Consider the following 8621-nt stretch of genomic DNA (forward strand, 5'->3'; position numbering starts at 1 on the left):
TGGTCGTGTATTTGGATGACATTCTTATTTATTCTCCTGACATGAAGACACATCAGGATCACGTTAGATTGTAAGGGATAATAAATTGTTCGCAAAATTAGAGAAATGTGTTTTTGCGGTAGACGAGGTGCAGTTCTTCAGTCACTGTGTACATACATCACATTACTTATCCTGTACTGATCCTGAGTTACATCCTGTATTATAATCCAGAGCTGCACTCACTATTCTGCTGGTGCAGTCACTGTGTACATACATTACTTATCCTGTACTGATCCTGAGTTACATCCTGTATTATAATCCAGAGCTGCACTCACTATTCTGCTGGTGCAGTCACTGTGAACATACATTACATTACTTATCCTGTACTGATCCTGAGTTACATCCTGCATTATACTCCAGAGCTGCACTCACTATTCTGCTGGTGCAGTCACTGTGTACATACATTACATTACTTATCCTGTACTGATCCTGAGTTACATCCTGCATTATACTCCAGAGCTGCACTCACTATTCTGCTGGTGCAGTCACTGTGTACATACATTACATTACTTATCCTGTACTGATCCTGAGTTACATCCTGTATTATACTCCAGAGCTGCGCTCACTATTCTGCTGGTGCAGTCACTGTGTACATACATTACTTATCCTGTACTGATCCTGAGTTACATCCTGCATTATACTCCAGAGCTTCGCTCACTATTCTGCTGGTGCAGTTACATCCTGTATTATAAGCCGCACTGATAGTGAAGCACTGTGAATGCAGGGCCTGATGAAGCTTGGAGCGAAACCGGGGTCGGGCAGGAGCACATTGCTGTGAATTGTTTTATCAGTTTTATATTAACTTATCCTTGTGAGTATATTACAAGGATTTCAAAAAAAAAAGTAAACAGCGGTTTTTCGCTATTGGAGTGTTTTATGCCCTAGAGAACAGCCATTGAAGAGATATATTCGGAGGAATTTTAGATGAATATACTGGTTTGATGTGCCTGACTCCCACCTGTACTTGTGAGTACACCAGCTATAAGCGCGTGTGAGAAGCGTTTCCAGTGCTTCACTATAAGTGCGGCTTGTTTCGCAGGAGCTGTTGTTGGGAGGAGGATAATTGGAAAATCTGATGCTCTATGTGTACTTATATGAGTGAATGGTTCGACTCAGAAGAAAAGGAGTTAGTGGCGCGGTCCTATAAAAACGCATATGGACTTTGTGAACTGAGCCCACTTCACTCCTGGGACCTGCAGCGGTAAAATCATTGTGGACACGTGTTGGAGTTTGATTTTCTGTTTTACATCCTGCCTTATTCTCCAGAGCTGCACTCACTATTCTGCTGGTGGAGTCACTGTGTACATACAGTGAGGAACAGAAGTATTTGAACACCCTGTGATTTTGCAAGTTCTCCCACTTAGAAATCATGGAGGGGTCTGAAATTCCCATTGTAGGTGCATTCCCACTCAGAGAGACAGAATAAAAAAAAAAAATTGGGAAATCACATTGTATGATTTTTAAAGAATTTCTTTGTCTTGCACGGCTGAACATTACTATTTGAACACCTGAGAAACAGCAAGAATTCTGGCTCTCAAAGACCTGTTACTGTGCCTTTAAAAAGTCCACCTCTACTCCACTCATTAATCTAACCTAGTAGCACCCGTCTGAGCTCTTTAAAGACCCCTGTCCACCCCACAGTCAGTCAGACTTCAACTACTACCATGGGCAAGACCAAAGAGCTGTCAAAAGACACCAGAGATACAATTGTGGACCTCCACAAGGCTGGAAAGGGCTACAAGGCAATTGCCAAGCAGCTTGGTGAAAATAGATCAACTGTTGGAGCAATTGTTAGAAAATGGAAGAGGCTGAAGACGACTGTCAGTCTCCCTCGGACTGGGGCTCCATGAAGATCTCACCTCGTGGGGTATCACTGATGATAAGAAAGGTGAGGAATCAGCCCAGAACTACAAGGGAGGAGCTGGTCAATGACGTGAAGAGAGCTGGGACCACAGTTTCAAAGGTCACAGTCGGTAGAACACTACGCCGTCAAGGTTTCAGATCATGCATTGCACGGAAGGTTCCCCTGCTCAAGCCATCACATGTCCAGGCCCGTCTGAAGTTTGCCAATGACCATCTGGACGATCCAGAGGAGGCATGGGAAAAAGTCATGTGGTCAGATGAGACCAAAGTAGAACTTTATGGTCTAAACTTCACTCGTGTTTGGAGGAAAAAGAAGGATGAGTTGCATCCCAAGAACACCATCCCTACTGTGAAGCATGGGGGGGGGGGGTAACATCATGCTTTGGGGGTGCTTTTCTGCGAAGTGGACAGGACGACTGCACAGTATTAAGGAGAGGAAGAATGGGGCCATTTATTGTGAGGTTTTGAGCAACAAACTCCTTCCCTCAGTCAGAGCATTGAAGATGGGTCGTGGCTGGGTCTTCCAACATGACAACGACCCAAAGCACACAGCAGGATAACCAAGGAGCGGCTCCGTAAGAAGCATATCCAGGTTCTGGAGTGGCCTAGCCAGTCTCCAGACCTAAATCCAATAGAACATCTTTGGAGGGAGCTGAAACTCTGTGTTGCTCAGCGACAGCCCCGAAACCTGACAGATCTAGAGGAGATCTGTGTGGAGGAGTGGGACGAAACCCCTGATGCAGTGTGTGCAAACCTGGTCAAGAACTGCAGGAAACGTCTGACCTCTGGAATTGCAAACAATGGCTTCTGTACCAAATATTAACACAGATTTTCTCAGGTGTTCAAATACTAATGTTCAGCAGTGCAAGACAAAGAGATTCTTTAAAAATCATACAATGTGATTTCCTGATTTTTTTATTTATTTTATTCTGTATCTCAGATGGGAATACCCCTATAATGTGAATGTCAGACCCCTCCATGATTTCTAAGTGGGAGAACTTGCAAAATCGCGGGGTGTTCAAATACTTCTGTTCCTCATTACTTATCCTGTACTGATCCTGAGTTACATCCTGTATTATACCCCAGAGCTGCATTTACTATTCTGCTGGTACAGTCACTGTGTACATACATTACATTACTTATCCTGTACTGATCCTGAGTTACATCCTGTATTATACTCCAGAGCTGCACTCACTATTCTGCTGGTGCAGTCACTGTGTACATACATTACATATCCTGTACTGATCCTGAGTTACATCCTGTATTATACTCCAGAGCTGCACTCACTATTCTGCTGGTGCAGTCACTGTGTACATACATTACTTATCCTGTACTGATCCTGAGTTACATCCTGTATTATACTCCAGAGCTGCACTTACTATTCTGCTGGTGCAGTCACTGTGTACATACATTACATTACTTATCCTGTACTGATCCTGAGTTACACCCTGCATTATACTCCAGAGCTGCACTCACTATTCTGCTGGTGCTGTCACTGTGTACATACATAACATTACTTATCCTATACTGATCCTGAGTTACATCCTGTATTATACGCCAGAGCTGCACTCACTATTCTGCTGGTGCAGTCACTGTGTACATACATTACATTACTGATCCTGTACTGATCCTGAGTTACATCCTGTATTATACTCCAGAGCTGCACTCACTATTCTGCTGGTGCAGTCACTGTGTACATACATTACTGATCCTGTACTGATCCTGAGTTACATCCTGTATTATACTCCAGAGCTGCACTCACTATTCTGCTGGTGCAGTCACTGTGTACATACATTACATATCCTGTACTGACCCTGAGTTACATCCTGTATCATACTCCAGAGCTGCACTCACTATTCTGCTGGTGAAGTCACTGTGTACATTACATTACTTATCCTGTACTGATCCTGAGTTACATCCTGTATTATACTCCAGAGCTGGCACTCACTATTCTGCTGGTGCAGTCACTGTGTACATACATTACATTACTGATCCTGTACTGATCCTGAGTTACACCCTGCATTATACTCCAGAGCTGCACTCACTATTCTGCTGGTGCTGTCACTGTGTACATACATAACATTACTTATCCTATACTGATCCTGAGTTACATCCTGTATTATACTCCAGAGCTGCACTCACTATTCTGCTGGTGCTGTCACTGTGTACATACATAACATTACTTATCCTATACTGATCCTGAGTTACATCCTGTATTATACGCCAGAGCTGCACTCACTATTCTGCTGGTGCAGTCACTGTGTACATACATTACATTACTGATCCTGTACTGATCCTGAGTTACATCCTGTATTATACTCCAGAGCTGCACTCACTATTCTGCTGGTGCAGTCACTGTGTACATACATTACTGATCCTGTACTGATCCTGAGTTACATCCTGTATTATACTCCAGAGCTGCATTCACTATTCTGCTGGTGCAGTCACTGTGTACATACATTACTTATCCTGTACTGATCCTGAGTTACATCCTGTATTTACTCCAGAGCTGCACTCACTATTCTGCTGGTGTGGTCACTGTGTACATACATTACTTATCCTGTACTGATCCTGAGTTACATCCTGTATTATACTCCAGAGCTGCACTCACTATTCTGCTGGTGCAGTCACTGTGTACATACATTACATTACTGATCCTGTACTGATCCTGAGTTACATCCTGTATTATACTCCAGAGCTGCACTCACTATTCTGCTGGTGCAGTCACTGTGTACATACATTACTGATCCTGTACTGATCCTGAGTTACATCCTGTATTATACTCCAGAGCTGCACTCACTATTCTGCTGGTGCAGTCACTGTGTACATACATTACTGATCCTGTACTGATCCTGAGTTACATCCTGTATTATACTCCAGAGCTGCACTCACTATTCTGCTGGTGGAGTCACTGTGTACATACATTACTTATCCTGTACTGATCCTGAGTTACATCCTGTATTATACTCCAGAGCTGCACTCACTATTCTGCTTGTGGAGTCACTGTGTACATACATTACATTACTATAATGTATGTACTATATACCTGTTTCCAGTGGCTATATACCCCTGTCCATTTGCCCTATTATATCATTGAGGGGTCACGTCTCTGGAAATGTAAACGACTGATCTGTATGAGACAGTCCCTTTAACTACCAAAATGGCTGCCTTCAGTGAAAGACGCATGGCCCATTGGTTGTACCTTTGTCTTAAAGGGGTTGTCCCATCAGGACTATTTGAGCATACAGACATCATAGAGGGAGGTGGTCACACCTGGGACACCCCTCTGAGAGCTACATCAGGGAGCTGATAATAAGCAGCAGAGATGGAACCTGATTGGTTGCCCCCCGCAATATTACAGACCCCCCCCCATCCCCCATCATTACACAGCCAACTACCCCCCCCCGTATTACAGAGCCGGGGGTGCGTGTGTATCCACTGATATAAACTAGTGAGGACGTGTGATCACAGTCGTCCTAATGTGACGCTGACATATCCACGAGCGCTGTGCTGGATTGTTCACTTCCCAACAAATACAATGAAATCTTGATTATCCGCACTAATGACGCCGTACAGACGATGAGCGCTGCTCTGGAGAACGACTCACTTAATTATACAACAAATGTGAGCTACAGCTGGGAAATAAAACGACTAAACGTACTGATGGGAAACACCAACCTCATCTCTGCTCTGTCTATCTAGATAGATAGTGTCAGTACGGTGCAGATGGGACTAGCCTTAGAGGATGAGACCGCAGCCCCAGGTGCATTTCTTCTAGACCATCAGATGCTGGATGAGTGGACGTTCTCTGTACATTATCTGTGCAGTTCTCTTCGGGTTTCGTACGTTGCAGCTTTTCCCTTTCCGCTGCGTCCAAGAGGATGCGGTGCGTGTACCGGGGGGGACTGTTTACTCAGAGCATATCTCTGCATCCTATCGATCGGCTCATCTGCTGAGCCCTGGACGCTGTAGGTAATGGGAATCATTCACACACGGCTCTGAGGGCAAACACAGTGCCCTGCACCACATCTGTAGAAGCTGGCATTGGCAGGGTGGCACATGGCTACTCTATGCTGTGCCAGGCTGACCCGTATACCTGACCGGCTGTATACAACCAGTATTTACTGCATGTGTACAAGACAACATCCCCTGCATTACAGGCACCATGTAACACTGTGACCACCACAACAGATGCTGCCTCCAAAAGATGTCCCTCTACCAACAGTGCCTGCTGTCCGCCAGGTGTTCCTGGGTTCTGCTCACTAACAGTCCCCACCAGGTCTCCATCAACAGTCCCGTGCTGCTCTTCACAGTCAGCAGTCTGCATTCATGATACCATCTGTACCTACCTGTTCTCCATCATAAACCTCAGTCTGCTGTCCATCAAGCTCTCTATCAAAGTTCCTTCACAGTTCTCCACCAGCTGTCTCTCTGAGTTCTCCATTAGATGTCTCAGCCTGTTCTCAGCAAGATGTCTCTCACTGCTTTCCACCAGATTTCACAGTGAGAACTCCTCCATCTGCTGCTGTCCACCACCAGTCCATCTACTGTCTACAAGAAATTATTATTATACATTCTCCATGTTCAGGTACTTGGTGATCTTCTCTCTCACATTCACTCCCTGCCCTGGTACTCTCAATCAGTGGCAATGTCTTCAAACGCTGGTGCTATCAACAGTCCTTTACCCATGGCAGTCCGTATATGTATGGTCCAGTAGTCCAAAATTACTATCCATTGACAGTCACCTCTCTGTTCTCCACCAGCATCTACTCTTGTTTTCCACCTGTAGCCCTCCTTAATTCTCCACCAGTATATTCTGCTGTCCATCCATTTGTTACCCCCTCCATTCAACAGTTCTTTTCTGTTCACCATCAGATAATCCTCTGCTTCCAACCAGAAGGCAAAACCTTCTCTGTTCTCCAACAGCAGTCCCCCTCTTTTGGACAACAGAAGATCCCATTTGTTCACCCTCAACAGTCCCTCGGTTCTGGACTAGTAATTTCTCCATTCTTCAACAGCATTCCCCCACTTAATCTGCACCAGCAGTCTCCCCAGCAGTCCCTTTCTTTTTTCATTAGTAGTCCTTTTCTTTACTCCACAAGTAGGCCCCCCTCAGATCTCTACCATCATTCTCATCTTTTTCTTCATAATTAGTCTCCTCAATGATTTTCACCAGCAGTCATCTCATTTTATCCACTAGTAGTCCTTTTCTTTTCTCCACCAGCAATCCTCTCCTTTTTCCCACCAACAGTCCTCCTCAGATACATCAGCAGGCCCCCTCAAAGCTCCATCTGAAGCCTACCTTAAAGCTCCAAAAGTAGTCTCCCTCAGAGTTCCCTCCGAAGACCCTTTTCTCCACCAGAAGTCCCATCAGTTGTTCCACCAGCATTACACAAAAATCTCCACCAGCACTCCCTTACTTTACTCTACCAGTAGTCCCTTCCTTTTCTCCGCCAACAGTTTATTCCTTTTCTCCACCAGCAGTTCCCTCAGAGCTCCACTAGCAGTCCCTTCCTTTACTCCTCCAATAGTCCCTTTTTTTTCTCCACCAGCAGTCCCCCTCAGATTTCTACTAGTAGTCCCTATAGAGTTCTACCCTCAGAGCTCCATCAGCAGCCCCTTTTCTCCACCAGCAGTTCCTTCCTTTTCTCCACCAGCATTCCTAAGATCTCCACCAGCAGTCCCTTCCTTTACTCTACCAGCAGTCCCCCTCACAACTCCACCAGTAGTCCCTTCCTTGTCTCCACCAACAGGCTCTTTCTTTTCTCCACCAGCAGTCCCCCTGAGATTTCCACCAGCAGTCCCCCTGAGATTTCCACCAGCAGTCCCTGCAAAGTTCAACCATCAGTCTCCTTCAGAGCTCCACCAGTCTTTTCCTTTTCTCCACCAGCAGTCCCCCTCAGATCTCCACCAGCAGTCCCTTCCTTTTCGTGACCAGCAGTCCCCCTCAGAGCTCTACCTGCAGTATCCCTCAGAGCTCCACGAACAGTCCCTTCCTTTTCTCCACCAGCAGCCCCTCTCAGAGCCCCGCCAGCAGTCCCTTCCCTTTCTCCACTAGCAGTCCCCCTCAGATCTCCTCCACCAACAGTCCCTATCTATTTGCCACCTGCAGTCTGTGCTTTCCACCACCCTGCCTGTCTGTTCTCCATCAGCTGTGCCTGTATCCCCTATGATGACTAGCCTTTGGCATACCAGGGTCTACATGAGCAGTTCTTACCTGGTCTCCATGAGAAGTCCTTGTTGTCCAGGTGGCTCCTATTCTCCACAGTGGTCCAGCAGAGACACAGGGGTCAGCGCGGGTCTGCCTTCCCTCATCTCAGAGCCTGGATTAGGAGTATTCCTCCTCCCTATCATCACTCCCCTCCCTCTTCTCGCCATCCTCACTCCCTTCTTCTCATCTCTTAATCGCTCTGCAGGAGGAGGGACCTGGCGGAGGTTCTAGCACTCAAGCCAGGGAACAGGGGATGCAAGTATTGGGGATTGCATGGGGCATTAACCCATGATTTGCTGTGCTAGAGCCAGGGCTAAAGGACTGCAATGAGTACTATTAACCCCTAGATTGCTGCAGCACCATCTCAGATATGGAAGGCAGGAGAGCAGTGTTAACCTCTGCACTGCAGTACTGGAGCCAAATATGGGAAACAGGATGGGAGTATTAACTTGTAGACATATATAATGTAATTAGAGCACTTACCGGTCACTGCAGAACTAGGACCACA

At 46.0% G+C, this 8621-nt stretch overlaps 1 protein-coding gene across 2 annotated transcripts in view; it reads right to left on the bottom strand.

Annotated features, from left to right (window-relative positions):
* KCND1 (potassium voltage-gated channel subfamily D member 1) overlaps positions 1 to 8202 on the bottom strand; it is a 44027-nt gene extending 35825 nt beyond the window's left edge. Inside the window, exon 1 of one of the 2 annotated variants that reach the window (XM_040404770.1) lies at positions 8120 to 8202. The gene's annotated coding sequence lies outside the window, so the exon portion shown is untranslated. Of the gene's footprint in view, positions 1 to 6251; positions 6281 to 8119 lie in introns of those variants that run through there. The other variant, XM_040404771.1, reaches the window with a different exon arrangement.
* Positions 8203 to 8621: the final 419 nt, after the last annotated feature.

The sequence above is a fragment of the Bufo bufo genome, chromosome 8 (assembly GCF_905171765.1).
Source record: "Bufo bufo chromosome 8, aBufBuf1.1, whole genome shotgun sequence".
Lineage (NCBI taxonomy): Eukaryota > Metazoa > Chordata > Amphibia > Anura > Bufonidae > Bufo > Bufo bufo.